General features: G+C 39.2%; 1 protein-coding gene and 1 non-coding gene across 4 annotated transcripts in view; both read left to right on the forward strand.

Annotated features, from left to right (window-relative positions):
• The window catches only part of ZNF81 (zinc finger protein 81), a 106,323-nt gene that overhangs the window by 91,228 nt on the left and 4,782 nt on the right, over window positions 1-10,313 (forward strand). The gene's annotated exons all lie outside the window — the stretch shown is intronic.
• LOC116583865 lies at window positions 9,341-9,554 on the forward strand. Its single transcript, XR_004282949.1, has one exon. It is a non-coding gene; the product is annotated as a small nucleolar RNA U3 (small nucleolar RNA).

The raw sequence follows: 10,313 nt of genomic DNA on the forward strand, positions 1-10,313 counted from the left end.
TTGAAACTGCACTCCTTGGTAGGTGAACTTGGTCCTGGCTGGATTTCTTGTTGATCTTCTGGGGGAGGGGCCTGTTGTAGTGATTCTCAAGTGTCTTTGCCCCAGGCGGAATTGCACCACCCTTACCAGGGGCCCGACCGAGTAATCTGCTCAGGTTCGCTTTCAGGAGCTTTTGTTCCCTGAGCACTTTCCATAGAGTTCCGGAGGACGGGAATGAAAATGGCAGCCTCCCGGTCTCTGGCCAGAGGAGCCGAGAGCCCGGGGCCCCACTCCTCAGTGCGCCCTCAGAGAACAGCGCCCATTTACTCCCGTCTCCCTGGCCTCCGGCCACGCTCCAAGCTCACTGAGCCTGCGACTGGTTCAAGGTAACTCCGAGCTGGAGCTCACTCCTTGGCTCTGTCTCTATAGCCAGCTTCCCCGTTCTAATACCTGCAAGGTCTGCAACACTCAGACACCCCGGATCCTTCTGTGACCCTGCGGGACCTGAGGCCACGCTGACCCCGCATGGGCTTCACCCTGGTTTAGCCTCAGGAGCTATGTCCCTCAGCGGAACAGACTTTTTAAAGTCCTGATTTTGTGCTCTGTTGCTCCGCTGCTTGCCGGGAGCCGACCCCTCCCCCCGCAGTCTATCTTCCCGTCACTTTGGATTCACTTCTCCGCCAGTCCTACCTTTCAGAATGTAGTTTTTCCAGTGAGATAAACACAACACCAGGCAAAGGGGGTGCAAGGCAAGATTTATTAAAAACACTGTCCGGCGAAGTTTCAGGGCTCAGGAGAGGGGGAGCCAAGAAAGTTGCGCCGGGAGGAGGTGGGCACCCTCCAGCGAGGTTCTGTGACTCTGGAAAGCAGAGTGGCGGAAGTCGCACCCAACGCAGGGAGAAGGGGGCTTTTAAGGGGCCTCGAGGGGAGTTCAGGGGTCTTTTGGGAAGTTTCCCTTATTTGGATATTTCGCCTGCTCGTCGGGGTCCCATTGGTCAACTGGAGCCCGGGGTGGGGGTCTCAGATTCCTGCTTGTCAGGGTCCCATTGGTCCACGGGACCTCGGGGCAGGAGGGTCTCAGATTCCCGCTTGTCAGGGTCCCATTGGTCCACGGGAGCCCAGGGCGGGAGGGTTTTCAGATTCCTGCTTGGGTCTTTGTTCTCCTGTCCGAGCTCAGGATTTGTGGTGGGGACTTTCGCCATCTTAAGTAGCCCTTTCTTTCTGCCAGCCCAACACAGAAAGTGGTTGATTTTCTGTTTCTAGAATTGCTGTTCTTCTTCTCTTTGATCTCCCATTGGATTTGTAGGTGTTTGCAATCTTTAGATAAGCTATCTAGCTGATCTCCTGCTACCTGAAGTAGTCTCAGCCTGCTACTTCTCCGCCATCTTGACTCCTCTCCCCTGGACCTGGAATTTTCTTTTTTTTCTTTTTTTTTTTTTTTAAAGATTTTATTTATTTATTCGACAGAGAGAGATCACAAGTAGGCAGAGGCAGGCAGAGAGAGAGAGAGAGGAGGAAGCAGGCTCCCTGCTGAGCACAGAGCCCAATGCGGGACTTGATCCCAGGACCCTGAGATCATGACCCGAGCTGAAGGCAGTGACTTAACCCACTGAGCCACCCAGGCGCCCCTGGACCTGGAATTTTCTTGATGGGAAAGTTTTTTTGTTTTGTTTTTTTTAGGCAGAGAGAGTAAGACAGAGAGAGCATAAGCAGGGTAAGGGGCAGAAGGAGAAGCAGACTCCCTGCTGAGTAGGGAGCCTGATAATGCGGTGATGCAGGGCTCAATCCCAGGACTCCGGGATCATGACCTGAGCCAAAGGCAGATGTTTAACTGACTGAGCCACCCAGGCACCCCGGGAAAGTTTGAATAACAAATTCAATTTCTGTAATAAACAGGGTTATTCAGATTTTTCTCTTTCATCTTTTGTCAGACATAGTAAGTTGTATTTTTCAAGAAACTTGTCTATTTATGTTGTCTGATTTAATTCTGTTGTAGTCTGAGAATATAATCTGTATGATTTCTGTGTTTGGTCTGTCTTTTTTTCCATGTGTCTGAAAAGAATGTATATTCAGCTGTTGATGGGTATTGTGTTCTATAGGGTATAAATCAAGGTGGTTGCATGTTGTTGAAATCTGTTGCTTTACTGAATTGTAGGCTACTTGTTCAATCAATTATTTGTCATTTTAGGGGATAAAAACTGGCAGAGATTTTAAAGTTTATATGGATATGGAAAGGCCTTAGAATAGCCAATAGCAGTCTTGAAAAAGAAGGAAAAGTATTAATTAAGGTTTATTGTAAAGCTACAATAATCCAGATAGTGTGGTTTTGATGTAAGGATAAACATATATAAATCAAATAGAAGAGAGAGTCCAAAAATAGACCCACAAATATATGGACAACTGAGTTTTGTCAAAGGTACAATTCAGTGGGGTAAGGGAATTTTGTTTTTGAACAAATTGTGCTGGGACAAATGGGTATCAGTACTGGAAGAAAAATACCCTTGACCCGTACCTCACACCATATATAAAAATAACTTGAGTTTAATATGATTAAATTGTTTCTATTAGACCAACTCATCTAACAGATGTAAACTGTTAACTATGATAAATACACTTTAAAAACTACTGAAAGACAAATACCATATGATTTCACTCATATGTGGAATTTAAGAAACAAAACAGATGAACATATGGAGAGGGGGAAAAAGAGAGTGAAGCAAACCATAAGAGACTAAAAAACAAACTGAGAGTTGATGGGGGTGGGTGGGGGTGGGTAAATAGGTAATAAGTATCAAGGAGGGCACTCATTATGATGAGCACTGGGTGTTGTATGTAAGTGATTTATCACTAAATTCTGCTCCTGAAACCAATATTACACTATACTTTAACTAATTAGAATTTAAATAAAAACTGGGGGGATAAAAACTACTGAAGGAACTGGATAGTGACCAAGGGGAATTTTTCTGGATCATCTTATATTGAGTAATTTTGGATTTTTACACCAAATATTATCAGGGTTATATTATAGTAACACCATTTTCTGTTACAGTAGGCAGTTTTTGTCATAGTAGGCTGTTAACTAGGTTAGACTCAAACTGGAGATGCTGTCTCATTTATGGTGGGTAGGAACTTAGATCTCTGCTCAGACTTGTTCTAACTTCTAACTCCTCTTCAAAATCCCCCTGCTTTTGTTTACTCCACTAGTACATGTTTTGTTTTGTTTTTCTAGAGAATATAGTTATTGTCTGTAGAAGGATTTTTTTAGGAGCTTGTTTCTCCATACTAGAGGTGGAACTAGAGGTGGAACTCTTACAATTGATTGTTGTACATTGAACCTATATTCTGAGACCTTGCTAATAAATTCATGTATTAATTCTAGTGAGTATTTTTGTAAATTCCTTAACATTTTTTTTGCATCAATTACCATGTCTTTTTACCATTTACTTTTTAGTCTACATGCCTTTTTTTATTTTATTTTGAGAGCAAAAGTTTTCAGTCTTTCAGCATTGAGTATATTAGCTGTGGTTTTCGTTAGATGTCCTTTATTAACTTGTGGCAATTTCTTTCTATTCCTAGTTTGATGAAGGTCTTTAACATGAATGGGTATTAGATTTCCTGGGTGCTTTTTTTGCATTTAGGATGAACATTTTATTCTGCTGGTATGGTGAATTTCACAGATTTTCAGATGTTAAACTGACATTGCCTTACTGGGATAAACCCTACCTGATCATGATTATTAACATTTTTTATGTATTTCTTGAATCAGTTTGCAATAATTGGTAAGGACTTTTAGCTCTGTGTTTAAGTGAGGTATTAATATTCAGTTTTAGGGGATATTTTGTTTACAATATCTTTGATTTTAGTATCATATTAATGCTAGTCTCATAAAATGATCTGGAAAATTTCATGCCCACCTTATCTTCTGAAAGAGTTTGTATAAAGTTGCTATATTTGCTAGGAATTTTTAATGTTCATTCCTCTGTTTTGTGATTTTGTGTAATATTGCTTTAAATTTTATAATTTTTCTTTAAATAGATGATAAAATATGCCAGTGAACTCATATGGATCTGAAGTTTTCTTTGTGGGATCACCTTTAATTTTGAAATTAAGTGTCTTTAACAGATATGGAAATATTCAGATTTTCAATTTCTTCTTATTTTGATTTCTTTGAATTTGTACATCTTATCTATTTTACCAAATATTTGGTATGTGGTTGTTTCATAATATTCCTGTATCATTGTTTTAATATCTGTTTTATCTTCCACAATGTACTCTCTTTCTCTGAAATTGATAAAACTTCAGTTCAGCAGGAATATATTAAAAATCTATCTTTTTATGCACTTAATAGCATAGCTTCAAGATATATAAAGTAAACATTGACAGTGCTAAAAGAAGAAACAGACAAAATGTGTAATCATAGTTACAGATTTTAACATATCTATCTCTATAACTGATTTTGTCTGTTTAGAGACCAAAGAACCTTTAAAGATATAGAAGATTTGAGGAGAGCCTAGGTGGCTCAGTTGGTTGAGCATTTGGCTCTTATTTGGGGCTCAGGTCATAGTCTCGGGATTATGGGATTGAGCCCCACATGGGGCTCCACACTCAATGGGGAGTCTGCTTGAGATTCTCTCTGTCCCTCTCCTTCTGCTCCTCCCCCTCCCACACATGCTCTCTCTCCCTCTCTAAAATAAATAAATAAATATTTTTAAAAACAGTAGAAGATTTGAACATGATAAACCAATGTGACCTAATTAACATACAATAGGTCACTACATCCCACAACTGTAGAATATACACTTTTTCAAGTGCATATGGCATATGGAGCAAAATAAACCCAATTTTAGGATATAAGGCTAATTGTAACAGATTCCAAAGGATTGAGCTCGTATGCTAAATGTTCTCTAATTACTGTTGAAATAAATTAAAAATGGACAGAAAGACACCAGAAAATATCCAAATGTTTGGAAAGTAAGCAACAAACATGGAAATATCCTGAAAGTCAAAGAAGAAATCACAGTGGAATTAGAAACTGTTTTGAGCAGAATGATAATTAAAATATGGCACATCAGAACTTGTGGGATGAAGCTGAAGCACTACTCGGATAGAAATATATTGGTTTATGGGGCGCCTGGGTGGCTCAGTGGGTTAAAGCCTCCCTTCGGCTCAGGTCATGATCCCTAAGGTCCTGGGATCAAGCCCCACATCAGGCTTTCTGCTCAGCAGGGAGCCTGCTTCCTCCTCTCTCTGCCTGCTTCTATGCCTCCTTGTGGTCACTGTCAAATTAACAAATAAATAAATAAAATCACGGGGCGCCTGAGTGGCTCGGTGGGTTAAGCCTCTGCCTTCAGCTCAGGTCATGGTCTCAGGGTCCTGGGATCAAGCCCCATATTGGGGGGGAGCCTGCTCCCCCCACCCCCGCCTGACTCTCCCTGCTTGTGATTTCTGTCTGTCAAATAAATAAATAAAATATTTAAAAATAAATAAATAAAATCTTTTTTAAAAAAGAAATATATTGGTTTATATATATCTACCAGAAAATTAGAAAGTTTGGTGATTAGAATTAGTAGAAAAATTGGTGATCTAACTTTGCAACTCAGGACATAAAATAATGAAAACTAACAAAGTCAAAACTTGGTTCTTTGAAAAGGTTAATACAACTGATAAATCTTTAACAAGACTAATCAAGAAAAAGAATGAGAAAACACAGATTATTAATGCCACAAATGGAAAAAGAAATGTCACTACAAATCCTACATATATCAAAAGGATATTAAAAAGATATTATTACCAACCACATTTTATAATTGAGACTAGATGGACACAGTACTAAATATCACAAATTACAAGGTATACCACAAAAAGAAAGAAAAAAATCTTAGTAGTCTTTTTATCTATTGAAAATATTAATTTATAACTTAAAATCTTTTTGCAGGGGCACCTGGGTGGCTCAGTCAGTTAAATGTCTCTTGGTTTTCATTAGGGTCATGATCTCAGGGCCAAGGGATCAAGCCCTATGTCAGGCTCCACACTCAGTGCAGTCCATTTGAGTTCCTCTTTTTCTCTCCCTCTGCCTCTGCTCCTCCCCCTGCATGTGTCCCCCCTCTCTCTCTCTCTCTCTTTCTCTCATAATTAAATAAATAATATCTTTAAAATAAAATAAAATCTTCCTACAAACAAGCTCCCAGTCCACATGACTTCATTGGTGAATTCTTCTTGTTATTTAAAGAAGGTATAATTCCAATCTCATTCAAGTTCTTTTGGAGACAAAGAGAGAGAGAACACTTCCCATCCCATTTGATAGTAAGTGGAACGATATTAGAATGAAGAATTACACTCCTTCAGAAAGATATTAAGAAAGTGAGTAGGGGGATGCCTGGATGGCTCAGTAGGTAAAGCTGCTGCCTTCGGCTCATGATCCCAGGGTCCTGGGATCGAGTCCCGCATTGGGCTCCTTGCTCAGCAGGGAGCCTGCTTCTCTCGCTGCTTCTGCCTGCCTCTCTGCCTGCTTGTGTGTACTCTCTCTCTCTCTCTGGCAAATAAAGAAAATCTTTTAAAAAAGAAAAAAGAAAGTGAGTAGGAAGCCACAAACTGGAAGAAGATAATTGCAATACATAGATTTGTTAAATGACTTATATTCAGAATATATAATGAACTCTTAGAAATCAAAAAGAGAAAGGCAGACAACCCAGTAGTAAAAGAAATGGGTAAGAGACATGAGTAGGTACTTAAAAAAAAAAGAGGTATCCAGGGGCACCTGGGTGGCTCAGTGGGTTAAGCCTCTGCCTTTGGCTCAGGTCATGGTCTTAGGGTCCTGGGATCGAGCCCCGCATTGGGCTCTCTGCTCAGTGGGGAGTCTGCTTCCCCCTCTCTCTCTGCCTGCCTCTCTGCCTACTTGTGATCTCTCTCTCTGTCAAATAAATACCTAAAATCTTTTTTAAAAAGAGGTATCCAAATAAATGGTCATTATGTATATGAAAAGGTGCTGCACATCATTACTTATCCAGGAAATGAAAATTAAACCCCAATGGGACAACCCTATACAGACACATATACACAAAAGAATGGATATAATTAGAAACACTTACAGTATCAAGTGTTAATGAGTATTTGGAGCAACTGGAATTTACATATGTCGATGGTAGGAATGTAAATACTTTCAGCCACTTTGGGAAACAGGCAGTACCTAATGGTGCTAAATGTATAGCTGTCCTGTATCCCAGCAATGCCACTCCTAGGCATTTACTTAAGAGAAATGAATGCATATGTCCACCAAAAGAAAGGTACAGAATGTTCATATCAGCATTAGCATAATTGCCAAGAACATGAAACACCCCAAGTGTCCATCAACAGGAGAATGGATTACTGTTGTATTGTTTTCTTACAATATGATAATACACAGCAATGAAAAAGAAAGAGCTACTGACACACACAAGAGCTTGGATGAATCTCAAGAAATTTATTGAACAGAAAAGCCGCATGTGCAGATGAATACACACTGTATATATAGCTCAACTTATGTAAAGTTCAGAGATAAGCAAAACTAATCTCTGATTATAAGTGAATAGTGGTCTATGATCAGAGTGGTGGTTATCTCTGAGAGTCAGTGATTGACCAGGAAGAGCTGCAATGGAACTTTCTGGAACAATTAAAATGTTTTATATTTTCATCTAGATGGTGGTTACATGGGTATGTATGTATAAAAAATCCACTGAGCTCTGCAGTTAAGATCTGAATTGTACTATGTAGAAATAACCTCAATTTTTTAAAAACAAAGAATTTCTTAAACACATCTTATGAGCCTATGAGATTATTTCTTGGGGATATTTATATAGAAATGGTATTACTTGATCATTGGGATATACATGCAGTGCACTAAGTATGCCCATTTCATTACATCTATGTCAACACTTGGAATTATGTGCATTTCTTATTTGTGGCCCATCTAATGAATATAAAGTGGTATTGTTTCTTGTACTTTCTCTTTTTTTAAGATTTTATTTATTTATTTGAGAGTGTGAGAGAGAACATAAGAGAGACAACACGAGTTGGGGGTAGAAGGCAGAGGGAGAAGCAGACTCCCCACCAAACAGGGATCCCAGTGTGGGACTTGAGCCCAGGCCCCTGAAATCATGGCCTGCCCTGAAGGCAGACCCTTATCTGACTGAGCCAACCAGGCACCCTGTTTTTTGCTCTTTCTGATATCAGTTATCCATTTGGGTTTCCCCTTCAGTGAATTAGCTTGTTCCTATTATTTCATCTTTTCTAATGATAGAGTTGTTTTCTCCTTGATTTACAGCTAATCTGCTCATTTTCTTTTCCACAGAGGCTTTACCCCCACTGAGGTCCCCTGGTTATGGGTGTTATTTACTATCTTCTGAATATTTGTTCCTATAGGAATTAACTCAAAAGAGTCTTCCATTCTGAACACTTAAGCTTTTTATTTATATTCTGATGACTTCTATGCTGACACCACTAGTTGCTATATTATAACTGGATTCTAGTACCACATTTACGTGCATATTAGCCAATTACCATAGACTATTTTACTTTATTTATCCTTCCTTAGTATGTGAAGAATTGGCATCATCATTGCCCACATCAGGAATCCTCTGACAAAATTACAAATTTTGTCAGATTCTGTTTATTTCTTCCCTCTTTGTTATCTTCTCTTACTAATTACTTTGCAATTCCTTTTTTTTTTAAGAATACTATCCAGATACACTCTCATCTTAATTCCTAGTGGCATCACCCAAAAGCAGATCTGTATTTTCTTATGCTTGGCTTCTTTTATTCCTAATGAGATTTGCAGATTCGCTTCTTCTATCTGGTCCATCCTAAATGCTCCTGATAGATTTCATTACCTAAAACATTGCATTTATCTTTGTCACGGGCTTTACAAAGTAAACTTACAATTATTCCCTATTATATAACACATGACCAGTGTGGCCCATGTAGTTCCAGTTCAGGTTGTATCCATACAGTTCCTTAATTCATGCATTCCTCAAATTTTCACCTGATCTTTAATGCCTACCATAGATGAAGTTCGTCTCTGCATCCAGGATCTTTATTATCTTTTGTTCTGCCTATCCAGGTAATAGACACTTTCCTATTGTTTCATTTCAGGTTATTATCTATTCCATGAAATGGCAAATTTATTGCCCTTCTCAGTTTCTGTTGCCCTGCCCCTCAGATGCTTCTGCCCCTAGTAATTTTTGGAAGTCCCTGAAAATAATAAGAGTAGGTTATTTTCAGTGTTTGAACACTAAACATGAAGGGAACACTTAACACTATTAACTCACTGAATTTGTGGAGGATAAGAATATAAGAGGATTTTGCTATATTTCGGAGGGACTTTCAAAAGACTATACTTTCAGGGCTCATTTCTATAGTTTGTTACTAGAGAAGTCTCTCTGAATGTGTAGAGTATCTGAAACCACAAGGAGGAGGCACAGTGTTCTCTCCTGAGCGTGAAGCCGGCTTTTGGTGTTGCTTTTTGTTACTGCCATTTGCTGTTGATGATGATCGTTTTTCTCTCCCTTCCGGAGGGACTTTTAAAAACTCTACTGAGAGGTTTCAGTAGAACACAGACTGTAATTGGTAAGTAAAAGCAGCAGCACCAAATAATAAGAGTTCCCTGCTTAGGCATTGTATTTCTATTATGATAGAAATCCATTAAAATGAATAGCACAGAAAGTGTCTACTGTTGAGCTTTAGGGGAAAAAAGTCTCCCTAGCACTATGATCAGATTAATTTTTCAAAGCAAAAGGCTTAAACTGCTTAATGAAGCGTAAGTACATGTTCAAATGGCACAAAAGAAAGTGCTAAGCAGGCTAAATGAAGGAGAGGGCATGAATGTGTCTTTTGATTCGCGAGTAAACGGGACTTTCAGAGGCAGTTTTGTGAGTGGCAAATAGAATGCAAGCTTGCACACGCAGCTGTTATCTAGGCTGCTGACTCTCCATTTATGTGCTGTTCATTGAATCTGTGGGCTCAGGAAAGGTATAGAGAAGCTTACTATTGCAGGAGCAGATTTTCAAGACTCTGATATGTCTCATGCATTATTCTGATAATGAAAACATTTGTGATTCCCACTCTGGGTGAAACTAGTTTATGAATTATGTTAAAGCTTATTTGTAGCAATAAAGATATAAGGTACAGTGACTTAAATGCTAAAGAATTTTACTTCTCTTTCTAATATCACAGGCCTTTGAAACACCTCATTTCTCATGTTTATTATGGAATCCAGGTTCCTTCCATCACATAACCCCACCATCTCTTGGGGGTTTTTTGGTGGCACCTGCACATTTGTATCTGTGTTACTGCCAAGTCCA

This window comes from Mustela erminea, chromosome X (genome assembly GCF_009829155.1).
Source record: "Mustela erminea isolate mMusErm1 chromosome X, mMusErm1.Pri, whole genome shotgun sequence".
Classification (NCBI taxonomy): Eukaryota; Metazoa; Chordata; class Mammalia; order Carnivora; family Mustelidae; genus Mustela; species Mustela erminea.